We start from the raw sequence: 24,804 nt of genomic DNA, 5'->3' as shown, positions 1-24,804 counted from the left end.
GCAAGAGTCCCGTGTTCGAATCTCTGACTGGACATAGCTCTCTGTTCTTTGTGAGTGTCCCCTCATCAATTTCATTAGATCATCACTCATCCTCATCTTTGCGATTAGCCAAAAGTTTCAGAAAAGCGAAGTAAATAAACGAAATCAATCAGCCAACGAAACTAGAAAGTTGAAATTGTCGCATTCATAAAATAACTGAAAAATAAAAATTTGAAAATACACAAATCTTATAAATATTTTCTGAATGTTTTCAACCCTCATAAAATTCGACATTGGGATTGCGAGACATCCATATAACTATCGCATATTCCATGCCCATTTATCATTCCATAAATTAATCAATCGTAGAAACCAATTTTTTAAAATATTGTTAAAACAATTGTTTAGTGTGGCGCTTTCAATTTTTGTTTGTATTTTCACGTACTTGACTTCCTGCGAAAGAGCAGATGTATACATTTCTATCACACAATAACTTTCTCAAGCGGGGCTGTTTCTTATCATTTTGAAAGGAAGATGCCAAGTTTGGTTACTAAGGCAACCATCTCCCCATTAGGTTGCTACGGGATACTAGAATTTTTCATCCTTCCTTTATTGTGGTAACTAGTTTCAATTTATGAGATTCTCCGCATTGCTTGTCAGCGGGAAGCTACAGTTTCTCTCCAGCTGACAACGAGATACATGTTATTTGATGCAACATCAATCTGGCATACGAACCACACTTGTGAAGTAATTTCAGCTTGAATTAATAAACAAGTTTTAATTTGGAACCGCAGTATGTGGTTTTTGCAATGCCAAACTGATGTCTGCGAACAACAATGTCTCGTAAAAGATAAAGCGAGCTTAAAATGGGCATAATGTTGCAATAAGTCTGTTTGCAAATCTGAAATGGCAATCTGCGCTAATGAAATGATTGGGACGGTGGCATTGTGTTGTGTTAGGTCTCGGGAAGATAAAGTTCAGGATGTGGCTGCGATATTCAAAATAAAATCAACATAAATGAAACCAAAGTCATTTTATTTCAAATACTGTATTGTGAAATAACGCAGTAATGGTTCTCCTTAGTGCTTGAAACATGCTGCTAACCCGAATGTCTCATATTTGAATCCCGGCTAGGGCAAATAGAGATACAAGACACGAGACTACTAAGTTTTAACAGAACATTTAATGTTACAGTGGAGTCATTAAAGATAAATTTTGAATAACAAAAGTACAGTTATTGAGATTTGAAACTGAAAACCTTCAAGGTCGGTAGGAAGTAATTTAAGAAAAAGGTTATTCCGTTTTACTCCGCCTCTGTCCCCAGATGAAACGTTTGTCCCCGTATCTACTTCATCAATTTATATTTCGTTCTGATCAGTAAGGAGGTTTCACGCTAGTAATTAACCCTTTGCTCCTAACATAGTGGGCAAAAGGCTCTGTTAATCTTAAGTCGTGGTAAACGAAGCTCTCGATTTAACCTTAAAACTAACTTTAAACATTTCTACAAGCTTAATGGACCATGATTAAAAGTCCGCGTCCGTATTTTTCTCGACTTATTCCCCATTCTCCTAACTTATTGCCATCAATTTTGCGAGACTGTTGATAAGTTGATTATTTGTAAATCTCGTTTCCAGGTTGAGATTTACAGGTTAGTCTATCCATTTGTCCTTCTCATACTAGTTGTCTGTGACAAACTAAACAGTTGACAAAGTAAAAATGAACTAACTCAAAATTCATAGCCTCATACAATTGTAATGTCTATAGTAGTAAATTCCATGAAATATTGATCAAACTAAAAAAAAAAACACGAAGAGAAAATATGTAATGTAACGTATTTATACATTTGAATTCAATAAAATAAATATGCGTATAAGTGATTTACGAAAATCGTAGCTTCTGGACGTTTGCCAATCCATTTTTTCCCAAAGGATTCCATGACCGGGGTCAATTATCTTGAGTTCAAAAACTTTTGCCCATTACTTTTTCTTCATCTTAGATATCTCTCCTTGGTACGAGATTTATGATGCGTGTTTCCGGTGCAGTTTACCGGATGTGACGAAATTATTTGAAGGAGTAAATCCTTTCGCTGCGGAAAGAAAAAAAGCCTCGTTTTCTCTTCGGGCGACGAGTGAAGTCGTCCGCTGGATGAATCCTGTGATTGAATGGGTCACCATTCTCCCTCGGGAATCGCATGCCGTTCTCTGGAACGACCTCCGGCGATGACCAATAACTCGGATTGACCGAAACCGCTCTTTTCCGACCAACGTTCTGGGTATTACGTAAAAATTTGTCGGAGCCTCATTGAATAGTGTCCAGCCGTTACCTCAATGCATGTACAACTGTGATGTGAATACGAGGACACCCGCCGTATCAGATATTTTCTCCATTACAATCATAAGGTTTTATTGAAACAAAGGTACTATGCGTTACATTCATGGAGACATATGATGAATCCGCAAATGGACTCTCTTAACCTAATAAGAGGGCCTCCCCGTTGGCTCAGTGGTAGCGTTGTTGCCTTGTAATCAAGGGGTCCCGGGTTCGATACCCGGTGGAGGCACATGGCACAGTGGTTCGGATTCCACTTTAAAACTGTAGATCCAGTCTCGATTAGCCTTAATGTGCATAAAGTGGACTTAAAATACCAACTCAATCAATCATTAACCTAATAAGACTACGCCTGGGTTATTAAGAAAACAAAAATAATAAAACATGAGTTTTTTTTCTTTTTTGTAGTTTGAGTTTTTGTTTTAAGTCCACTTCATGCACAGATAGGTTAATCGGGACTAAATATACAGTTTAAAGTGCGATCCGTATCACTACATGCTTTCGCCGGGTATCGAACCTGAGATCCCTTATTACAAGGCAACAACGTTACCACTAAGCCTTAGGGAGGCCAAGAAGCCACGTTAGAATATAAGATAATCCTAGAATAAAAAAAATGAGAGGTATGCAACGGATCCTCAATGCAACTATGAACATTCGCTCTTTTCCATTTTAGCACATATACAGTGTGGTGGCAATTTCAAGGAATCAACAATCTATGGCAGTTTTCTCGACCTTTTTCAGGCCGGGACCCACCTGGAAGGATATTACACTTTGTGGTACCCATTAACTTGAGCCGGACATTGTGGCCGATTGATGAGCTCATCGTGCTGCAACGCTAGGGATCCCGAGTTCGAATCCCGCTCGGGCTTGGATGTTTATGTTTGTCCGAATATGAGAACCAATGTGAATACAGTGACACTTGACATGTGTGAAAGATTGTGAAAATGTGTGAATGACTGGGGATACTGCCGAATAAGGGTATTCCTTAAAAGAAAAAAAAGTGGTTAGCACATCGCGCTGCGACGCCAAGGGTCCCGGGTTCGAATCCCGCTCGGGCTTGGTTGTTTGTGAATGTCCATTCATCAATTTCATCATTTCATCACTCATCCCCATCTTCGCAAATTAGCGAAGAGGCACAAAACGCGAAGTAAAATAAACTAAATCAATCAATCATAAACTTGAACTCCGGCAGAATTACTTGTAGGGGTGTGCACCCAACTTATAATCATATTTTTGCTAACGCATGCTTAAACAAATTACACATACTTCATTCTAGAAAAGTAAATATGTAATTTAAAAGACTAACTGTGAAAAATAATCCACTTACCTCTTTAAAACTTCCGCAATCCATTTGTTCACAGGCGTTTGGTTTGCTTTGTAAGCTGGATAGCAATGTGAAAATATGACAGTTGACACCTCTCGGCAACTGCTTACACACACAGACACACCATCACACACACACACCATCACACACACACACCATCACACACACACACCATCACACACACACACCATCACACACACACACCAACACACGCACACGCACGCCGCACGCACGCACGCACGCACGCACGCACGCACACACACACACACACACACACACACACACACACACCCACACACACACACACACACACACACCCCACACACACACACACACACACACCCACACACACTCGGAAATATCAGGCGACACCTTAAGTCGACATGCATGTGACATGCAGATAATTAATAACTCATTGCTGCGACAGAAACGAAAACGACAGATGTCTGATTCCCTTGAGTTAAACATGAGAGATGCCGGTAAAAAGCAATGGCAGAGCGCGAATAACAGAAATGTTGAGCTGATACTACGTACAACATGGGTTGAATTTTAATTGTTAAAACAATTTAAGTTGAATACGTTTTTAAGACACAGTAAATAAATTTTCGAGCCCGACTTCGCGACCCACGAAACGCCCCTCGGGACCCAGCAGTGGGTCGTGCTCCATAGGTTGAGAAACGATGATCTATGGAAATAACATGTAAGAGTTTAAACTTGCAATACAATTTAATACAACTTTAAATAACCATTAAATTTTAGTGTAATGTAGGTTGCTCACTGTACGGGTGGATATTTTAATTTAACTGAACTGTCACCAGTCCAACAATATTCCGTACACGCAAAGAAGAAAAGGTTGTCGTTATTAACATCACCTCATGTGACGAGTACATGGAACATTCGTGTTGCTCGTGTGATCCAGTTGCAACGAATGTAATTCAGTTTTCCGCTACTGTCCGAAAAAAAACAACATGCAAATGCGTTTCTCGCCATACGTGCCGTACATACACGTATTAACCCCTCTACCATGCTTCCTGGCACAGAGCAAGCGGGCCGTGTATGACGACCAGCAGTAGGCGTGCATGCATAAGCTGCTTTGCCTGACAAAGGCTTATTTTTGTTAATATATATATATTACACACACACACACACACACACACATATATCTATTGGCCCGTCACCGATAAAATATTTTCAGCCACCACATTGCTATTTTGCGAAGTTGACTTCTATTTTTCATGCTGGAAGCGAGAGGATAGGGGTTAAGGGGAACAATTTCATTTATTACACAGAAGCTCACCGCCAACACGTAGAACGCAACAACCAGAGTTGGGGCAAGCTGGGGAAACACCGGATTTAAAATATCACCGCCGGCAGCTGCTGCGGTTTTTATCCTACCCTCTCTATATTCGCTACTTTTCCTGATTACGTGACCCTATCGTGCGGTTGTGTTGAAATGTTGGGTAAAATTGGATACAAATCCGGAACGTTTTGTAAAAACGAAAGGATACAAGAGATAGTTTGACAATTTTTTTAAAGTCTAATTGATGAACAGACAGGCTAATCGTGACTTAACCGACAGTTTAGAGTAGGATTAGAACCGGTACGAGTATCCACCGCGAACTGGCCCTTTGATTACAAGGCAACAGCCTTACCACACCGTTAACGGAGAGGGCCGGTGGGAGGATACGTGTTTGAAAAAGTCGAAGCAATCAATACTGTGTCTTTATATCGTTTACACGTGTGCAACTTTGATGTTGATGTAAGTTCGATTATAGAAGGTCAAGATATAACGATCAGCATTTACGAAAAAGACAAAATACTATAATACTATGTCCACATCTGGATACATTTGTTACGAAGATTTGTTGTTCACATGTAAAGGCCTACTTTGAAATTTTTATAATGCAACTTATATCTCAAGCAAAGGGGAGAAAGGAAATGGGAAATTGGCATGCTTCGAGCTTCTTGTCTGAGAGAAATTAAAAGCTAAAAAATATATATCAGTGCGTTTTCTTAATTATTAATTAAATACTAGCTTACCGGAATTTCAAGTGAGGCCATAAACATACAATAAAAACACACTAGTGCCTCCACCAGAAATGGGAATCGGGAAACTTCATTATGCCCAACTTAAAGCTTAAAAATTCTTGTCATTTATTATTTTAATAATAGTAAATTATAATATTTATTCTCCTTCCAACAGCACACTTGAATACAAATATGATGAATAAATAAATTAATTCAACCTCACCAAACAACAACAAAATAGCAGAGCATATCCGAAATTACAGAATTACGAGAATTATTAGTTCGAGTTAACTTTAGTTATTAATTCATATAATTTTATTAGATGAAAAATCCCATTGGTAGATTGATTTGTGGCTAGTTTTTGTTCATTTTTGTTCCACGTGACAACTCTGGTATAATTTTACAGATACGCTTTATTGTTTATCGAACTCATTTCGCAGATGCAAGGAAGGTCCTCTCAAATTTCGTTGATCCTCATTCCCTCCTTGGCGGACGCCCGAAGATCGACCGTTTCCTTTGCTATAAGAAACAACACATGTTAATCACGTAACCCCTGGCCTCATTCCTAACCCCTGGGACCACAAGATTCCCGTAACTTCCTCTGTTTCCTCTGGCGCTCTCAATTTTTCATGCCCCGAGGGAGGGAGGGAACCTAGTAAAGAGTCCTACACTATTAATCAACCTCAGCCACTAAAACAAACCACGACGCCCCGGAGCACAATCGAGCGACAAGTTTCAAACCGAAGCTTTGAACAAGCTTCAACACGCCCATGGTTTTAGGGGAACAAGCAGCAAAGTTACCATCTGCGGTTCCGAAAATGCCACGAGTGGGTTGGAATTTGGTATATCCGTTGTTGTGCGACTTAGACTTTTTGATGTACCGGATTTAAACAGAATATTCATGCAGTTTATTTTACAACATGCAGTGAGGATATATGGCTGAGGGTATGGAGGTAGGGACCTATAGATTCAGAATCTAGGTCATTTGTAGAGGTGATATGATCAGCACCTACCTCCAGCCGCATTTGCACCTAAAGGTTGCCTCCAGGTAAACATTTTGTTAGAGGCTGGTTTCAGAGGGAGGTTTGACTAGGCTATACCCATGGCGCTATCTACTTTGCAAGTCGATAAATGTCTTGATTGTGACGGTGCCTGTTGGATCCTTTCGTCCATCCCAGGAAATACAACAGTTTATGGACTAGGGGACGCAAGTCCAGCGGGAGGGACGCACAATAATGAGACGCTGAACGGGCAGAAGTAACAAAGATAATAAGACTATTAAAATTCCTTAATATTCTGATAATAGCAAACTGAAACACGTCAAGTCCTTTTACTGCCTTTTTTCAGGAAAGAAGGTGGAAGGAGTTTCTAGCATTTAACTTCTCACATCGTTCATATCATCATAAACAAAAACGAAGATTAATGAATAATTTTGATTCAAATTATTTTATATTTTAAAATTTACAAGTGTTATTAGTACAGAGCATGCAAATAGTGGAAGTGAAGTAACCAATAATGATAACAAAACAAAGGATAGCCTAGGTGCCTAAATTTTATAAATCTCCCCCTCCGGTTGGGTAAATCCCAGTCTCTTTCCATGTATGGGCAATGCTGAAAAAATCCCACTTGAAATCGAACCTGGTCTCCTGCGTGGCAGTCAGACGTCCTATCACCGCAGCTCTTTTCGTTGAAAAAACAACCATTATTTTTTTTATCAACAACAACGCACAAAACATTAAAAAACAAACTTTATTTCCGCGCATACATATAATTCGCGAGGACTGTTCCACTGTTAAGTCTACTTTATTTTTACTGTCCACTCACTGATATTTCATTTCACGAAACATATATTAATAATTTTTTTCACAGAATCAGGATTTAAATACCTGCACTGAACGTTGCTGGATCCTGTTGGAAACAGCAAATAGAATTTGCTTTATCTGAAATCCACGCAGAGGAATATTCACGCAGCCACTGCTTCCAGTTCTGTCAATGGACAAAGTTAAAATAAAATTATCCTCCCGGCATAAGGGACCAAAGAGAATGAACATATACAAATATTATTTGCTGTGCTCCATATTTGTATTGTCAAATCCATAGAGGTGGGCGGCATTTCCAATTCAATATTCGGCTTATTTGTACAACATCGATTCATATCCATGTCCAAAGCTTCTGGTTAAAATGGCGTCAATTCTGAAAATCGAATGCGTATGTAGTTAGGTGCGTTGTATGCTAAGGGGAGAACTGCAGAAATAGATACATCTCTTTGAAGACCTTTTTTGCAATGGTATTGCCGCAAACAAAACTGTATGGGAAAGGTATTGAAGGTATCTAACATGATCTCAGTGAATGTGCTTGCGTATTATGAGCACACAAAATTCGCATAACCTATCTATCTTTAAATTTCGAGTCCTTTGTAGCATATGATCCAAAGGAAATATATCACCATGGTTAAATCTGAATCAAAAACCATTCAATGGTTCAATCTCTAGACTTTGAATAAAAATAAAAATCGTCGTTGCAATAATAAGAAAAACGTATCTCAAAAATAGCGATTTTGAGTTACACATGTACTTTATAAGATTTCACAAGTTCCACTGATCGCTATTATTGATTGATTTGGTTTATTTTACTTAGCATTTCTGACACTTTTCGATAATCGCAAAGATGAGGATGAGTGATGATGATATGATGAAATTGATGGACACGCGCAAAGAACAGCCATGGCAAGACTGGGATTCGAACCAGCCGTTGCCCCTGGCGGACCAGGGGGAATTTTAACGTTGTCGGCTCTTGCAAAAGCGGTGGGCCTAATTGGCTATTTGATCGCGATTTCCTTCGCAGGTAGACGCTGCAACACAGGGTCACTGACATAAATGCGGTCTCCGCGCCGATTCCTGGCCCGTCCGGATGCCAAAAGTGACAGAAAAGCGACCCTATACGATCCTCGTATATAATAAATAATAAAAAATGAAGCGCATGAATTAATACCAATGCATTTTCTTCTCTGTGTGGACAATCGTGTCCCCAACATGTCTGGCTACTTCTATTTATCTATTTATCAAACACAGTAATATTTCTTGAGGAAAACCGCAGGAAATCCGTGTGCTAAAATAAGATTGGAATTAATTTTTGATTCACGTAATGCTGAGGTTCATGTGAATCCAAGATTACGGACAGAGTCTGCAGTGTGCCTCATTAAACTTTGCATACTTATGCCGAAAAAAGCTGTAAAAATAAATTAGTTTTTTTCTATGGCTTTGTCTGGGATACGGTTTCAATTAACGTCGAAAATAATTCCGAAGTTTATTCCTGCTGACGTCACGAGTGCTACAAAAGGAGGCGGAGGTTGTGATGGACTGTGGTCAGCCAATTACGAAATTCATCTTCCAACTCCACCGAGTCTTTGGTTGAGGTCCTCCCTCCCTCATTCCAGCTCGTCAAACACACTCTCGCGCAAACAAAGTTTCCTCGCGTCTCTCACAACTAGATAAACAAACACGAGAGAAAAACAGTTTGCTTAAAAATCGTTTCTAATTTACTTTCGGAACCTGCCTGGACGTGGGTGGGGAACCAAATGAGAAAACTTTCATATTTTCTCCCTTTCTCAATTCCCACCAGTGGACTTTTTGTGCTCGGGTGTTTTAACGTCTCTTCTTCCCTGTCTGGTCGCCATGACCTCGCTGGAACTCAAGAAAAATCTGAGCTTGTTGACAAAAATATTCAACGTGTTAGTGAATAGTAGCCCCGACTAGTTAGCTACACTTTTTGGCCCTTTTTGCACTCACGGGTCGAGTTGTTTACAAAGTGCAACACTGACATTGTCTACTTCGTTCATTTGGTGTCAGGTAGTGATTTTGGTGTGTCTACCGTTTGCGCTATATTCCGGAGCTGTGTACACGTTGTCACGTTGTGCGTGCTAACTAATCAAATGCACGTTTAAAGCAACAGGCAGTCACTTGTTGATTCTTGTGAACTTGAACCCTCTATTCGTCTACTTGGTTGAACGTCATTTTCTTGCACCAGCCTGACACCAGGATACGCCTGCACTGCACAGAGTGTCAAAAAATGCAACGAACTAGACTGGACCATTAGTTTAACACATACTGGTATTTATTAGGTCACGACACACAGCTCTCGGCTCCTTGCGCCGCACTGTTCACGTCACTATTACTATGCACAATTTACTGGATGACATCAGCACTACTCTCTTCCTGTCTCGAAGAAGGGAAGACAGGCGCGTTGAGAATCAAAAACCTTATTTTCGTTTAGGGCACTGTGTGAATTAAACTTTTTGTTTTGGGGGGGATGCCCACTCCAAGGCGCCTGCAGATTTTTCTCGGGGGGGAGGGGATAGTAAGATTTCATATCTTGCTCTTCAGTCATAAAAACTTGTATTGTTGTTGATATTATTATTATTGCTATAATAATAATATTATTGCTTTATTATTATTACTTTACAAATCATAAAATTCAAATCGAATTTAAAATACACTAGTTAGATAGAACCTGGTTTCGCCTTGCTCCCTTTCCATACACATCTATATATCACTTGGAGTTGGTGTTTTAAGTCCGCTTTATGGACAGTAAGGCTAATCGGGACTGAACATACAGCTTAAGGTGGGACCCGAATCACTATGGGCCTCCACCGGGTATCGAACCCCTTGATTACAAGGACGCTACCACTGCGACATCGGGGAGGCCTATCACTTTGTTGATGAACAGTTCTGTCTTTTTATACTTTTTCAAAATACATATCAGACAGAGACCAGTTAATCTACGTGCTTCATGGTACCTCTGATCCATGTTTTTACATGCCGAAGGGTACTGTAAAAAAATAATAATTCAAAGTGACTGGGTGTGAATTATGAAGGTAATCCCGAACAACCAAGAAATTTCAAAGTATTTTCAAACCATTTTCTTTGAGGGGGATAAATACATCCCTGGCAGGGATAAAAATAATGTTCTTTTGGCGGGATAAAATGTTTTGTGTGGGAGGGCAATCCCTGGCATCCCACCCGTTAATTCGCACACTGGTTTAGGTCATCAGTTTCAAGAAGTCTTTACAGGCAACACTCGCAGAAACTTGATCTCGTACAGTCACGGACACTTCTGGGTTGTAATAAAATCATTTACTTTGAATGGGTTCGTTACAAGCCAGCAGTGACCGTAACTGTACAACTCTATTGTAAGAGAGCGAGAGTAGGTGAGGAGTCTTGAGAGCATATGCAGCCTTAATAGATATCTCAAAGCCGTCCGAAGGAACGAACCAACAAGCGACCGTAGTCAAGGAAGGACGGGACAGAAAGCGAACACTCAGTTGCAGCAGAGATCGGACGACGTTCTGCACGTACCACCACAATACCGTACTCAGAGATGAGCAGGCTAGGCAGGTAGTTGCAGAGTCTGCTGCTACTGGAATTATTTTACATGCTGCATTCTCCTTTACTTTGACCTGGGTTCCTAGAGATGTTCGCCAGTTGGCATCTGGCAGCCAACTGAGGCGGAAGTCCTGCAATTGCTCTTGTATAATCTCAGAGCACGATTGCAACCTTTGGCAATCCACGGAACCAACCGTATTTCCGCTGGCAGTTGGCATGTATTCGACGTAGATAAGCAGTGCATCCCACATAATTTTCATAATTACAGTTTTGCCAAACAACATATGGTATAATAAGGAAAGTATAGACCTCACAGGGTCATGACACATAAAATAACAATGCTCGATACTGATGTAAGTACAGCTACAAGTAAAACGACATTTAAGGCATATATAAGTAAGAAAACTGGTGGTAAAACACCTGTATTGACCTTGCAGGGTCATGATATAGAGATAAAATGACATTTTGTATAAGTAATAATACATGTGCGCATTACAATATACCGGAACGGCATTGGGGATATGTGGAGGTACATAGGGGCTCATATATTCACAATCTCGGCAATTTGTGGAGGTGATTTGATCTATACCACACATCTACTACTTTACATCCACGCTTGCCCCCAATTACCCATTTATTAGTATTCCAGAGCCTCTCCATGCACGGACATTGTTGGAAATATTATTAAGATCTCATCTTAGGAAGGACAAGAGCTTTTCGTTGTGTTTGTTCCTTCATCTACTTAATGAATTCGCCCTTCATTTTTACAGATGCGATTAACCAAAAGAAGGTGGCACATTTCTCTATTTCTCAGTCTTTTGCTGTACATTAGTTTATCTAAGAAACGCATGTCTGGTTTGCATAATAATTGCGTTATATTTATGCATAAACAACATTTATTGTCAAAGTTGTTAGAAAAGATTTAATAATATTTTTACTTCTCTTTTTCAGGATAAGAACAGAAGTTCAGGCCATTCCTAAATGCTATTTTAGGACTGCAGAAGGTAAGTTCATCCTTTTGTTTCTTAATTCCTTTCGTACGTGTCTCATATTTTCTCTCTTCTTTCTTCTCGTGTATATATTTAGTCATACACAAGGCGTCTGTATGTAGACGATCTTTTATTATAATTAATTATTGTTTACTTGATTTTAGCAATACCATTTATAACGCTTATGCAACAATCGTATCAGGCCGAAGGCGTGACTCGAACCCGGGACCCCGGGCGTCATAACCCGATAGTCTAATCACTTCATGAAAAGGGCCCAGCTGGAAAGAGCTTCCTTAAAGCAAATTACACCAGAGATCTTCAGCTGATGTAAGGGCCTTCCCTATGGCGCAGTGGTAGCGTCGTTGCCTTGTAATCAAGGGGTCCCGGGTTCGATACCCGGTGGAGGCACATAGTGGTTCGGATCCCACTTTAAACTGTAGGTCCAGTCCCAATTGCTGTGCATAAAGTGGACTTAAAACACCAAATCAATCCAATCAATTCAGCTGATGTAAAAAACCGCTGATACGAATTCTTCCGGAAATCGTAGGAAAATTAATGCAAACACAGCCTTATGCTAAAAACACCGTTGGCGATAGACGCGGTCCCGTCAACGGTTTTAGCGATCGCAATTTTAAATTCCACATAAATATTGTAGTTCGAGAGAACATTTCTCACCCCAGTTGTGCTCAGAAATTTAGCGCGTGAACAGTCCGTGCCTCCGATCTATGGGCTAATTATCAAAAGAGTTACCGCGGGGAAAGGTGCGCGAATCGAAGTTTCTACCGGAGTTACGCTACGAAAAGAGTTTTATTTCAAGAGTGTTTTATCTACGGATCAGCGAGACGATCTTCACATCGAATTCTACAGGTAAACGAACGTTCCTATATCCTTTTTCTATCATTCTCACAACCCTGCCAGACCAGTCAATCGAAGGGTTAAAATCTAATGGTTAAGCGCTGTTCTTATTTCACAGGGGCAAGCTCCCTTTTGCTTGTTTGAGTGTTACCGTTGTGTCTCCGGGGTAGTACCCCAAGTTATAAGTTTACCTCTCGCAGCCAATATCCCCTAGCACCAGGCTCTCACATAGCCTGAGGTTTGATCCCTAAATCTACTTTAGATTTAGACGCTACCATCATAAACTGGCTACCTTTGCGATGGTTGTAGACATGAATGTTATGCTTGCTGAGATGGTCTTCTCGTAACATGCTCGTAAGATAGGTATATGTAGCGAAGGTGTTATTACGAAAAGGATGTAGGATTTATAAAATTTGGGACCCCTAAGCTATTCTTTGTTTTGGGCCCTGTCGACCTTATTAATGTTGTTGTTTTGTTATCATGGTACATCACTTCCACTAATTACATGCTCTGTATCAATAGCACTTGTAAACTTTTAAATATAGACACACATGATTAAAAATTATTCATTAACTTTGATAAAACAATGCATTGAGATTTAACAAGAAAACACTCGCCTTAACTGTTTCCTTCTGGATTTCATGGCAACAAACTATGAGAGACTCATAGTCAATTTCTTGCAGGACATCAGCATTCTCTGTGAAGAATGCCCCAACTAGAAAGTCTGCCACCCGACGTTGAATTTATGAGAGCAGTTGTTACAACTCTGAAGACCACTAGCATTTGGTGGTAAAATTCTCACAAAAAATCACCAAACAATGCCAAGATTTGGGGAAAACAGGAATAAGTTTTAAATAGCTGTTTTAATTTGCTACTATCACAATATTAAGTAATTTTTATTGTCGATGGCTTTTGTCACTTCTGCCCCTTCAGCGTCTAATTTTGTGCTGCTCCACTGGACTTGCGACCATTAAACTATATCCTAGGATAGCCTAGTGGCAAATCCCCCGATTATGAATAGAGTTCGGCTAGAGTAATGTAGGTGAACCCAAAGGTGGTCCCAGTTATGCCTCTAGGGCAATTTACAAATTTCTAATGAGAGACAAATTTTGGAAATTAAAAAAACCCTCCTATAACTAATTAACAACGTTTACCAAATGGATATTTTGTAACATTGCTTAAATAAAATAAGAATTACAAAACCGTTACATCTATTCCCAAGGTAGCTCACGGCTTATAGTTGGCTTAGAAAATGATGCTTGTGGTCAAAAAAACATATTTATTCATGTTTCTACATCTTTTTAGAGAACATTGTTGATGTCAAAACTTTTGATTATTGACATGTATTATTGTATACAGTAACGACGAATATCTGACCTCCGTGCAGGACTGGTCTCCACAGTCCCTACGACGCCAGGGGTTCCACAAAAACTTGAATAAAATGGCTGCTGGCAGCCAAAGATAGTTCGTTTTCTGCATGGTGCACCTGAGGGGGACTGGGTATATTAATGTAGTGCCATTTGTAAGCTATGTTAAATACTAATATGATTTTCGTAAAGTGAGTCACCTTGGGTACACGGGCTACCTTAGACTGACCTATCTTACTCCAACTTGATGCAGAGTATAGCTTGTGAGTAGTCTCAAAGATTTTCCTTGCCGAGAATTGTATAAGTTGCGAGTCGATAAATGTCTTGAGTGGGGCGATGAGTCGATAACTCTTGCAGAAAGTACAGGAATAGTTTTTTCTTCTATTACTGCATGTTTAGTGCATCTTGAATGAATGCTTCTTTGGGTAATTAGTTTCGATGATAAAACATACATTCACAAAGAAGTCTCCTGAAAGCCTCTGCTGAGGTATCATACAGTGAAATGTCATCATTCTTTAGTCGTCCTTTCGCAGGAAATCAAATTTAAACCTTTCGCGTTGAAACTGCTCTCAGCGTTCGTCAGTGAGAGAGCCATCTCGCGCCTCGGAAACGCATTAAAAGCAACTTCTGCCGTAAAATGCCCCATGAAGTTTCTTCGAGGCTTAAATCCAACGTGCTTTTTGTTCTTATAGGCTGTAAAAAAGCAGGCTTTATGATACAAGCACATGCAGTTCTTCGCGATTGAGAAGTTTCACACAAAGAATCTGCATGGGTGATTTGCGTGTGATGGAAAAGTCTGATACGGAGTTGTGTTTAGAACCATAAAATGCACAATGAGAATAGCAAGCTCGGTAGAGGAATTTTATTGCCTGTGAAGAGAAGATGTTTAATAAAGTTTTGGGGAATTTTACAGTTAAAATTTAAGCAATGCCATAAGAAGAATGCGTGTTCATGTTTTAGGAAGGTGGGGGTGAACGTAAACTTGGGAAACAAGTTGAAACTGTATTGACGGCACGGAATTACGATATATTTTGTGGATGGTAATCAGTGATATTTGGAAATTGGCAGAAAGGTTAAAGTAGCATTGACATTGACATCTTCTCACTCTCTCGCTCGTGTCCCCTCTCTTCCTCCCCCTTCATCTTTCATTTTAACCTTTCTCTCAATCTTGCTTATCCTTCGTCTCTGCTAGCTTTTCTCTCACTCGCTTCTTTTTTACTCTTTATCTATCTTCTTCCCCCCTCTCTCTCTTTTCTTTTTACCCTTTCTAACCTTTTTCCGTTTTTCTCTCTTAACCGTTCTTTTCTCCCTTTGACACTCTTCCTTGCCCTTTATCTATCACTCTCTTCTGTTTGACCCTTTATCACTCTTATCTTTTTACCATTTTTCTATATTTTTAACCCTTCTCTCACTTCGTTCTTTTCTCCCCTTTATCCCTCTCTCCTTTTTTACTCCTTATCTTTCTCTTCTTGCTAACCTCTCTCTCCTTTATATTCCTTATCTGTTTTCTTTTTACCCTTTTCTCACTTATTTTTTACCCTTACTCTATCGCTTTCTCTTTTTCAACCGTTCTATATCCTTTCCTCTCTTTCCCTTTATCTCTCACTCTCTCCTTTTCCCCTTAATCTCTCACTCTTCCTTTTTACCCCTTATCTCTCACTTCTTTTTACTCCTTCTCTTTCTTACCATTACTTTAAGCTCTCTCTCTCTTTTAACCGTTCTCTGTCTTTATCACTACATAACTTTGTGAACCTTAACCTCTTCCACAATCAATTATTACTATTTCCAATTCTCCTCATCGCTCTCAAATCCTCAACCTTACTTTCGTTTCTCTTTGGTATGGGTTTTCCTTTAATGTTATATTTCGAATTTGATTTTCTGACATTATCACTACGTACCTTGGGCATGACACTTGTATAGAGGCACACAAGTTTATCTTACTTTGCATTTAACTTTCCCCATTTTGATGAGGAAGTTAAATGCATTCTCGCGACCTAAGCACCGTGACGCAAATTTCCACGTCGGTCACTTCGGCGCGCGAGAAAGCACAGGAAACGCTCATTTCACGACTGGCCTATATTCATTATCAGGAGCCACAGAATTCGAATACTGCCACTCTTGATGCGCGTTTTACAATCCGCCGGAACGTCCTCGAGGGGCCGCTTGTTAGCGAGGCCAAACGTGTTCCGGGGCTCGTTATTTTCTCCATGCGGCACGCATCGCGGTGCGCTCCCTCCGGAACGTTAACCCCGCTCCATTACCCGCGTCACTCCTTCACGCGATAGTGTCGCTGGTCCGTGCCTTGCAGAGAGATAAGTGGCTCCGATCTTGTTCCGATTTCCAGAGAAATTTCGTTTTCGGGGACGAGAGACGGTTACGTACCGCTGAACCGTTGTAAACAGATATGCCTCGATGTGAACGGCGTTTTCTGTCATTTCCTTCTTAGTTTGCTGAACCTCCACCTTCTTCTAAAGCTTGACGCGCACTGAGACGCCGGAAGTGTGGCAACAGAACGGAACAGTTTCGCTTCTGACGTCTCAGTGGTCGATATCCCTTAAGATAACCTAGCCGGAAATTCCGTGTTCTCCTGTAATAAGCGTTACACCATTTGATTTCAATAGAAACAGATGATATAAGTTATGTTACCTGATTTTCCCGTGTTTCCCCACGTCTCAGTGCGCGAGGTCCTTAAGATAGCCCACGCGGAGGTGTATGACGTCATCAAACTTAGGTTTCCTTCCGCGTGCCTATTTCACCCTGCAGTTCGCAATTTGTGTAAGTAAATTATCGAAATGCACAATCTATTTGGTTTTCACTTTTCAAATTAGAAATACGTACAGGCAGTAACGGTGAATATGGTTTTCTGTCCTTGAGATTTTCTTAGGAGATGCTGTTTTTTTTTTTTAAGAATTCGAAGCAAAATTTTCCAGTTTGGTTCACAAGAATTTTTAAAAGAAACATTGAAGCATGGAGAAAACAATTGTATGTGATTGCAGATACGGTTGATTGATTGATTTGACTTATTTCACCTAGCTTTTCTGCCGCTTTTGGCTAATCGCGAATGTGAGGATGAATAGTGATCAGATGAAATGGACGAAAGGGCAATTGTAAACACACACGTCAGGACCCGACATAAATCCACAGATTATTATGCTGGCTGTGAGTCCAGACGGCAGAGCCTCGCTAGTCTGCAAAATACAGTCCAGGGTGTGTTACTTGGAAGAAAGGTTTTCATTTAGGTGTTTCAACAAAGGGTCGCCCATTACACCCCGTTCTAAAATAATCAATTACCACGGTGTGGTACTCTTATGATCCAACAAAGAAATCATTTAATAACATTTATTTTCTTTATAACATTATCTTGTCATACGAAAAACGTGAAAACCACACTTTTTCACACACGTGCAATATATATCGAAATTATCTCCCATTAATTGAAATCGCATGAATTATAAGGTGTTGACCTGCAGGTGCGTTATTTTCTTTTCTACAGGTGCGTTATTTTCTTTTCTACAGGTCCTACTAAGGACAACGCAACAACATGTATTAAATTGTGTTAATGTGGGTAGGATGCCTGAGAGTTGTTCCTATGCTAATTGTAAGTTCGTAACAGGCGATATATAAATATTACATATGCCCGCAATTATATTTTAATTGGCAGTAACTTTTAATGAGTTGAAAAGCTTCTGCTCATATGTTTTAATTTATTGTCTTCACATGTTAGTACTGTAACATCCTTTAACGCAGCATATTTAATTTGTTTCATCTTATTTCGCTTTTCAGCCGCTTTTGGTTAATCGCGAAGATGAGGATGAGTGATGATACGATGAAATCGATGAAGGGACACACACAAAGAACACCGATGCCCAGGCTGGGATTAGAACTCAGGACCCCTGGCGTTTTAAAGCGCTGTGCTAACCACTCTGTCATGGAGGCCGGCTTAACACAGCATATGTACACCATATTGCAATAATTAGTTTTTTATATATATATCTTCAATTAAGTTATTTTCCAACTATTTAACATAGATTTCCAACTCTGTTACAATCCATGACGATCATTTCTCAGTAGACCTTATTACGCGTATAAAAGAAAGTGTTGACTGAAATCTTAACATACTCTGCAATTGAGAGTAGGTTTCATGAGTACATTTTGTCATGTTCAAAGATATTGCAAATTGTCCATCACCGTCACTAGCGTACACAGGTTTTTTTTGGAAGGGAGCTGGAATTGTAAAGGTGGATATTACGTAGCTTCGTTTTATGAGGGGAGAATATATTCTTCTAATATATAAAAATGGATGTATGTGTGTGTGGTGTATGTATGTTTGTTCCGGCATATAACTGACACGCCTGGAGTGATTTCAACCAAACTTGGTACGCGTACCACTTGTGACCTGGAAAGAAATACTGTGGGGGTAAGACACCCCTGACACCCCTAGGGGTGGGGTGGGGAGGGGTGACATGTAAAAATAATCGAAAATGACCGATATTAGTATGGAATCCATAGTTTCTGGGGTAGCTAAAATGAATAGTGACATTCCCAATGCCGTTCAACTTAAAGTTAATCTCCAATCGGAATGAGCGGTGAGAGGGGGTGAAAAATAACATGTCAAAAATGACCTCGAATAGTGTCGAATCCATAGTTTTCGGAGTCTCTAAGCTAATTGGTGACATTCCCGATGACCAAACTTGGTACACAGATGACTTACAATTTGGAAAGAAATACTTGGGGGGGGGTTAGACACCCCTGGCACCCCTAGGGGTGGGGGTTGGAAGGGGGTGACATGTAAAAATAATCGAAAACGACCGATATTAGTGTGGAATCCATAGTTTTCGGGGTCGCTAAGATGAATAGTGACACTCCCAATACCGTTCAACTCCCAAGACACCCCTAGCACCCCTAGGGGTGGGGGTGGGAGGGGGTGACATGTAAAACGACCGATATTAGTGTGGAATCCTTACTTTTCGGTGTCGGTAAGATGAATAGTGACACTCCCAATGCCATTCAACTCCAAGACACACCTGACACCCCTAGGGGTGGGGATGGGAAGGGGGTGACATATAAAACGACCGATATTAGTGTGGAAGCCATAGTTTTCGGGGCCGCTGAGATGAATAGTGACACTCTCAATGCCGTTCAACTCCAAGTTCATTTTACACTATAGTTAGAATTCATTATATTCCTGTCTAATAGAAGATTGGGATAAATAAATACCCGGGCAACGCCGGGCAATCAGCTAGTATACTATAAAATATATCGTAATTAGTTTTTAAACCTTCGTTGTAGCAGTTGTTCGAAGTAACTGAATTAACTTGATTTCGATTTTTCAATATTCAAGGAGGGGCTGTAGAACCGTCCAAATGCCAGTGATCATCATATTATGTGGCTTTGATTTCTGCAATGTGATGTTTGAAGTGGAGATTCCGCTCCACGCTTGCACCAGTTCAAAGCAATGCTGTTTTGTTCCATGGAAACCAACAGAAATTGTTTGGTAAATTAAGTTGAATATGCCTATGCATGCGTACAGTAGGACCCGTGAGTATTACCGTGCAAAAATCCGTCCATCACCATGTTCGTGCACTTTATTTGACCTAAGAAGAGCTTCAAGAATTAAAAGAGAACTCCAAACATGCTGTTGACAACTTCTGTACCAGCATACATAAAAATTCATCGCTTCAAAACACACAGGATGTAAGAGAAAAATTAATGAAAATGGTCATGGACAATTTGTACGGTAATACTCATAGATCCCACTGTACCACGCCAGCAAGTTTACGTAGTGGAAGATTCCATTTCGCTGCAAGATGTGTGCAAAGACCTTCACAGCGGATCAAAAGTGGCTGCACGTGCTTCTCGATCATTTTTACCTTGATCAGGCATTGCCTTTAAAGTATGTGTTATTCGGCAACGATTCTATGCTGAAATACAGCATACTTGTGCAACCCTGCATGTCAAAATTGACTAAAAACAACAACAAAGTGAGGATTTCATATTATTTACCCTCGTAAATTTCGGACAGAATTTCATTTCGTTATCATTCATCCCGATTTTATTGCACTTCTTATTTCGATTTTGAAATATAGTTTTCCTCATTACTCTTCCCATTTCGAGGTTACTCCCTTCACCGGCTTTTCTTTCCGACCATTCCGTTTCCGCAAGGGAGCATTTACATACGTTCCGCCTTTGGTTGCGGTGGCTGGGAGAAATCCAACGGTCCTACCTCCGGTTTCCATGCATTCATTTATGAAGTGCTTGAATCATTAACCCGCAGGATGCCCTCATTGTGGAGATTAATGTTACACGTCGCGCAAACATTGCTGATGCGTCGGGATCCCTCCATAGCAACGGGGGTCAGCTCAACGTTTAGTCGGGGTCCATCATTACATGCATGTGTTGATTTGTGATGCGGCGTTCACGAGTTCAGAAGCAAATGGGGTGAGGGTGGGAGAGTATACATACACGAGTTTTCATGTGCTGCTCCTGATAAGACTTGTAATAGACTACTGCGCAGGCATGAGTTTCAAATTTCAGCCAATCTATTTAATCGACGAGTAAATTTTTAGAATATTAAGCACTTTATTTATTTTACTGTGACACTTTCATAATATTGACTGGAAGTACTGTTTGACACTGTTCTTTGTGATCTTTCGTTTTGTTTTTAAGGCAGTTCCTTACAAATGACCTGCTACGCCTTGCTTTTTTTATATGATTTTGATTGATTTAATTATTTTATGTCCCTTTTTTCCACTTTTGGCTAATCGCGACGATGGGGATTGATACGTCCTTTCCCATTGCACTAATATTTATTGTTATTAATTATCTTTTCTCTTTTGCAAATGTTTATTGTTCTTTAATCTTAATTTCTGTAATTTACCTGTCACTGATAATGTCAGGATAGTGACAAACCTGTATGTACTTATCTTGTTAAGAGCTGTTGCCATGGCAATTACGAGTGTCTATTGTCTTGACTTGGAAGTTTGGGCTCGGCTTTTGGAAATAGAGTGATCAAGTTGAATTATAAGAAGTTTAATTTCTTGGAGTGACATGGATTATATGTTAGAAATATAAGTATTTAGTTTGCAAAGTAAAATAAACTTCCTTTTTCTTAGTGCAAACTTAACTTTGATTTTTATTTGGTTTGAACAACGGAGAGAGATATTACCCCGACACCCTGAGAGGCATCACGTGTATGCTTTCGAGTCTTTCATGTGAATTTATTATTTGCTCTGGTAGTTAAATCATGTTCTTTTGACCAAAGAACGTGTCAGGATGAATAGTGATACAATGAGATGGATGAATGTTCAGTCACAAAAACACAATTCTTACAGGAGTATAGTAAGCCCAAAACGTCTGAAACCTCGGAAAATATGCGAACTACAGGCTTCCCGTGACTTTAAATAGCGACACTAGCGCCACTGCTCCGATGCCAGGATTTCAAATGCCTTGGTGGATCTGTATCATGGCTGCAGGTCCAGGCGCCAGAACCTCGTTGGCAGATAACTTTGCAGTCAACCTCACTATGTGGCAAGGTTGACTTTTGGGTGCCTTCTGCGAACAAGAATGATAAAATATTTGCGATGAAATGAATGAATCCTGTACGTTTTCTTCTTTTTACTTCATAATACTGTGTGAGAGGGCGTAGTGGTCAAGCTGTCTCTATATAATGAAGGTGGTCTCGGATTCAATCCCCGGTGGAGGCATAGTGGTTTGGATACCACTTTAAAATGTAGCTCCAGTACCGATAACCCCTTCTTTGCTTAAAGTAGACTTATAAAAACTAAATCAGTATGTGAGGATTATAGGATAAAGGGCAATTGAGATTGAACTGCACAATAAAACTATTTGGGCATGACGATGAACTATAAGAACTGAAATGATATATGGAGACACATAACTAAGCGATATATTCCGGAGCACTTAGAAAGTGATTAATGTTTGCGAGGGGATAAGGTGTATTGTTTTATTTGGGGGATGCCTTGCCTAGGATACGTGTAGAATCGATTTGCATATAAAGTATTAAGGAAAAAGCTGCATTAATCAAGATGCGGTGGATGGGTGATAGTGTGAAGTTATCAACCCCACATTTCATAGCTGTACGATAAACTTGGCAACGTTACGTCATAATGCTCTGACGTATCTTTCCCCAAAGATGGGGAAAGAGAAGGGAGATAAGCGAGAGAGATTTGATAAGAAAGACTGAGAAAGAGAAAAAGATCGAGATAGAAAGGGCAATTTGAAGAGAGAGAGAGAGAGAGAGAGAGAGAGCGAGAGAGATTCACATAGTGTAGTGGGATAGAAAGTAAAAGACAAACTGTAAGAAATAGAGAAAGCTGAAGAGAGAGAGGGGTAACAAAAACACACAGAAGGGGACAGAAAAAGAGAGAAAGGCAAGAGAGAGGGGGAGAGAAGGAAGGGATAACGCGACACACACATACGCACACAGACAGAGAGAGAGTCAAAGTGGAAGGGTAAGAAAGAGTTGAGAATAGAGAGAGCGAGAGAGAGAGAGAGAGAGAGAGAGAGAGAGAGTAGGGAGGGAGAAACGGATAACAACGCATCTTAGACGTGGCTCCAATTTCTTTCCTACCATAAACACCCAAAGGAAGTTAACAAAGTACATTGATGAACACGAGGAAAAGAACGACGACGTTAAAGAGTATGAAGAAGTTAAATCGACTATCGCTTCACTCTCCACAACACTTTTAGGTCGTTCATTGCAAAACGTGTCTCAAGATACCACTAGTACCGGTAGAATCCGAACGCGGGCAATATCTATAAAGATAGAACGAAACTCACTTAGGAAGAGTGAGTCAACCTTATATTCCGCTTTTTTCAGTCTTGTACCGACCATCCTCATAAGGTTCCCACAACGCGGTATCTTTTACACGATGTAGGTTGGAGGAAAAATCCATCATATTGGCCTCCCCCCACTCTTACCCTATCGATTTGCGGAACTTGCCTTCAGCTGTTGTTGGAGTTTGGTTAAGTCAAGCGGAAGAGATCATCCCGGAGATGGAGAAATTGGCTCGTGTGGGTTGATAGGCGCCAGAGATAAGTTTGTACCTGAATGAGGCATACCCTTATCACCATTTTAGCATTACCTAGGTAGTATTATATGATTTAACGGCGATGTTTATTTTTTTCTATGTTGCCAGACCAAGAAATGATCCAACTATGAAGCCAGAGTTTCCAGGTTAGAACCAAGGGTGTATGATGGTGTTCATTTCGTCTATTTCGTCAGTTCATAATTCATCTTCATCGTTATTAACCCAAGACGAAGACCTAAAATATCCGACAAAGTAAGAATAAAGAAGTGACGTCCTTCATATCACGTTCGGAAGAAACAAGATGGCGGAAAAGTGTAATTCAGGAAGAGAATGTTTCTAAAGACAATTGTCAGTCGAGGAACAAATCACTACCTGTCGACTGACGACCACAATTGTGAAAAGAGTACACCATATTCGATAGTTTTTCAATTGATATATATATATATATATATATATATATATATCCGTAGAGGTGGCACCTATTAACGTCCGCTTTTCACAGAAATTCTCCACATAGTGTAAACTTTCATAATTGAAAATAATAATAGTTATTTTGTAGAAAATTCATATTTTATGAGATAACTGCAGGTTGAAAGTGTTAATAATTCCAAATTCAAGAAATAGTATTTTATATATTGTAAGGTTCAGAAACTTTTGTCGGAAGACCTTTTGAAATTTTATAGAAACTTAACCCTTCAAATGCTTTCCTTTTTACATTTATAAATTTACCTTAAATAACATTTTAAGAAAATACAATTTACAAATAATGCAATTTCGTTTCCAAAAAGGAGTAATTGAAATTTACAGAATATTTTTTGTTATTTAAAAGATGAAAGGAAGTCTTCACGGTAATTGATACTACAAAAATAGTAAAAAAATATACACTGCTGGACAAAAAACCCGGACACTTGCATTTTTTGTGATAACGCATATATTCCGATTCGAAGGCTAACTAAATTTTGCAGAAATTATTGGAATTAAGAAAACCTGAATATATTCAACAGAAAACAAATTAAAATTTATTGTTAATAAGTGATTTAGAACAAAAACGAAAGTTACAGAAAACTAGGAAAAGAAAGAAGGAAATCTTAGCAATTTTTTTTTTTAATATTGTTAACTGGTACTGGTGGGGTATATAAGCTGTCTAGTAGCGGGGGTTACCTCCCCGGGCATCCATTACAGCTTGTAACCGCCGTGGCATACTTCGAATAAGGTTGGCAATCACTTCTTGGTCCAATTGCTCCCATTCTTCTTGAATAGCACGTTTTAGCTCTGGAACTATTGCGCGGTTTCTGATATGTCGTTTCAGTTGATCTCAGACGTGCTCTATGGGATTTAGGTCCGGACTTTGTGGTGGCCATTCTAATCGCGTAATCCCAACTTCGTCCAGGTACTCCGTGATAATATTTGCAATGTGAGGACGCGCATCGTCACGCATAAAAACAAAGTTCGGGCCTATGAATGGTGCATATGGTACTACATGATCTGCCAAACATTATTTAA

General features: G+C 39.8%; 1 protein-coding gene across 5 annotated transcripts in view; it reads left to right on the top strand.

Moving 5' to 3' along the window:
• Window positions 1–24,804, top strand: part of Dgk (diacyl glycerol kinase 1) — a 506,799-nt gene that overhangs the window by 124,548 nt on the left and 357,447 nt on the right. For all 5 annotated transcript variants that reach the window (XM_083137145.1, XM_083137133.1, XM_083137139.1 and 2 more), the window contains one exon: window positions 11,992–12,044. The gene's annotated coding sequence lies outside the window, so the exon portion shown is untranslated. The remainder of the gene's footprint in view (window positions 1–11,991; window positions 12,045–24,804) is intronic.

The sequence above is a fragment of the Lepisma saccharinum genome, chromosome 1 (genome assembly GCF_977018435.1).
Source record: "Lepisma saccharinum chromosome 1, izLepSacc3.1, whole genome shotgun sequence".
In the NCBI taxonomy this organism is placed as follows: domain Eukaryota; kingdom Metazoa; phylum Arthropoda; class Insecta; order Zygentoma; family Lepismatidae; genus Lepisma; species Lepisma saccharinum.
The sequence above is the reverse complement of the archived record's forward strand: the minus strand, read 5'-3'. Positions and strand labels throughout refer to the sequence as shown.